Consider the following 3,283-nt stretch of genomic DNA (forward strand, 5'->3'; position numbering starts at 1 on the left):
GGGTTAATTGGAGGGAGAGCAGAAGGTCCTTTTCCCTGATTGAGATTATTTGCCTGGCTCAGTCGTCATTCCCACTTTCGTGTGCCGAGACTTTTTAGAGACGTTTGGAATGAGGGGAAGGGTTGACTGAAGATTGTTTATACGGGGTGCCCATTGGGAGATCAGGTCGGGTCGGGTTGGTTTGCTAGCCAGATTGAGGGCGCAAAGTGGCTATCGTGGCACAAGCCGTCGCCTCAAAAACAAACGCGTCTATTTTCAGGCGACGAGTCGGGCGGTCAACCCAACCCGACGTACCGATCCCATCCGCAAGGGGTACCCAATTTTAGAAATCACGTTTTACTTGTTGGTTCGACTATCCAGGGCTCCCCGTGCACCCGCCACAGACAGGGCCCAACGAGGGGGACACATTGCTCCGATAGCTGTGCCAGGGGGTTATGCTGGAGTTGCGTTCTTTACGAGAGTGGAACAGACCCTCCAGTAAAGATCCCCCCCACCCCACCCCCTCACCTCCTTTGTCCCCTCCTCATCTGGGCACCCGACGCTTTCTGCAGCCTTATTTCTACTGGTACTCCTATTACTGCTGTCTTTCAGCCACACACCCCTGATCTTCTGGTAAGAAAGATTTACACCTTGTCTTCTCGGACAAGGGAGAAAAATCTCGGAGGTCCCGAGTGCAAGTTGAGCATGTTAAAGGTACTTTGGTTGTCTAAAATCGATAAGAGTAGACTTCAGCCTACATTTCCTACCAACTGAAAAATGTTTAATGTGCCCCGCGCGCCCATATGACCATACATGCAGTTGCGAGTGCCGTAAAACACTTACTAAAAAAAAAAGAAAAATGAATGGACCAGAGACACACAGACGGACTTTCAGATCCCAACCGACTGAGTGGCAGGGCCGTACTAGTCAGCCTCTTTAACCCTATCCGTACACCCTGGGATCATTTTGTACCCCCGGGGTTATATTCTTCACATTTTAGAATACTTCTAGTACGAAGATCTCGTTGAAACTATCAGTATTTCTCAAAAAATCTTTTTGACAAACCCCTATCCAAAGCGTACGGGGTGGGGGGGGGGGGGGGGGGGGGGGGCTCTCGTGGCCTAGAGGTTAAGGTGTTCGCCTCTTTGTCAAAGGTCCCGGGTTCGAATCCGGGTAGCGACCAAAAAATTGTCTTCTCTAAAATTGTCTCCTTTCACCTCCTTTCCTGCTCTCTAGCAATGTACTGTTGTCTGCTTTATTTCCACTTTCTGCCCCCACCCCCTCACCTCCTTTGCCCCCTCATCTGGGCTCCTGACTCTTTCTGCAGCCTTTCTACTGCTACTCCTTGGCTCCTCCTTACTGCTGTCTTTCTGCCACACCCCTGATCTTCTGGTAGGAAAGATCTACACCTAGCCTTCTCGGACAAGGGCGAAAAATCTCGGAGGGCCCGTGTGCAAGTTGCGCACGTTAAAGATCCCTTGGTGGTCTAAAATCGATAAGAGTAGGCTTCGGCGCCACCCGGGCAAAATTCAAAATTTCCTACCAACTGAAAATATTAGGTGTGTCCCGCGCGCTCATATGACCTATGCAGTTGCGAGCGCCGCAAAACACTTTACAAAAACAAAACAAAAAAACAAAAGCGTACGGATCAAATTAACGAATAAATTTCCTCTTTGGAAAGTGGTGGCACAGAGTTCCCCACGCCGTATGGATACGATAGTAAAACACGACGTACGATAGGGTTTTAAAAAACCCAAACCTAAACCAAAAACTACGAGAGAGAGAGAGAGAGAGAGAGAGAGAGAGAGAGAGAGAGAGAGAGAGAGATTTTCATAAACAGAGAAACCAAACAGAAACATACATCAATAAAAGGTTATCTCCATGTAGTTCAGTGGCTATCAATCTATTCTCTCTCTCGCTGGTTCTTTCGTCCCCACTTTGGTATCCCCTACTGGTAGCGAATTCTACACATATTGTGTAAAATTCTGTGGTATCCCTATGACGTAGCAAAACTTGGGCTATTCCACGAGTGTAATTTTGTGTTTCTCTTTTTCTGTCGTCCATATTTTGAAAAAGAGCTTAATTAATATTCACGCGCACACACACACACACACACACACACAAACACACACACACACACACACACACACACACACGATCAGTCAACAAAATTTCTCCTACTATTTTGAAACAGTACGTTGTTCGACTGTGATCAGGTGTCTTTTTTTCCGCACGTGGCTGATTTAGAATCATCAGGCCATTTAGTGAAAGTTTTATTTTGCTAGTCTTTTTTTTTTTGTACGTAGTTCGTATTATTAATATTAGGGTGTTTTTTTCAGTCACGCACGCATGGGTTAAATTATTGTTCTGAAATTGCAAGTCATTACGCGTTGTTATATCAAAGATCCGGGTAGGGAACAACAAACAATAACATTTGTTGTTGTCCGTTTGCTCTTGTTAGTCTAATTTATTAGATGAGGAAAAGCCCTTTAACTGTGACTTTTCAGAATTCTTTTTTCCCCCTTAGATCTACGCCTTTATGGGATGATGAATGGGAGTTCAAACATTGTATAAATCTAGTCATGCACGTTTAACGTTGCAGACAGGTACAAAAAAAGAAGAAAAGAAGTTGGGGGGGGGGGGGGGAAGGGTCGATGTCTTCGCGTGATAAGGTGATAAGATACTAGGCCCTATAAGATTAATGTGTTAGAGAATTACAGTAAGCATGTTCACCATTTAATGTTCACTCAACAGCTCAAAGTTCGAGAGTTGACTGGGACACGTAGGATATAGGAGTGGTGTGGCTGAGGCTATAATTACACTATAATTAATGAACTTCCTTGTTAGCACGATATGTTAACATACGTACATTATACGCCTATAAGTGTGCAGGCCCACATAGTGTGTTCTCGCTAAGGAGGCATATATATATATATGATTATTATATTATTTTATATTATATGTAGGATTACATATATACACAGTCTTTGCTGCCACAGCAAAATGGGTGGGAGCGTAGAAATAATATTTTTGTTTTGTGCGAATTTCGCAATAGTGTACATTAAACTCAAGCAATATATAGGCGGCCTATACCAGAGATAATAATAATATGCATAGACTGCAAAGGAACAAAATAATATTCTGGACCTGAAAACCAGTTCGCTTAGCCGAGGCCTGCTCGTGTTGGTTATGTGTGCGTCTTCGCTGTGTGGCTGGACCACAGAAGTTGTCTTCTTTCTTTATTAATTAATAGATCTATACAAATGTATAGAAAAACAATTTTATCCGACCATGCTCACTCTCC

Source organism: Aplysia californica, unplaced genomic scaffold, assembly GCF_000002075.1.
Source record: "Aplysia californica isolate F4 #8 unplaced genomic scaffold, AplCal3.0 scaffold00168, whole genome shotgun sequence".
Taxonomy (NCBI): Eukaryota; Metazoa; Mollusca; class Gastropoda; order Aplysiida; family Aplysiidae; genus Aplysia; species Aplysia californica.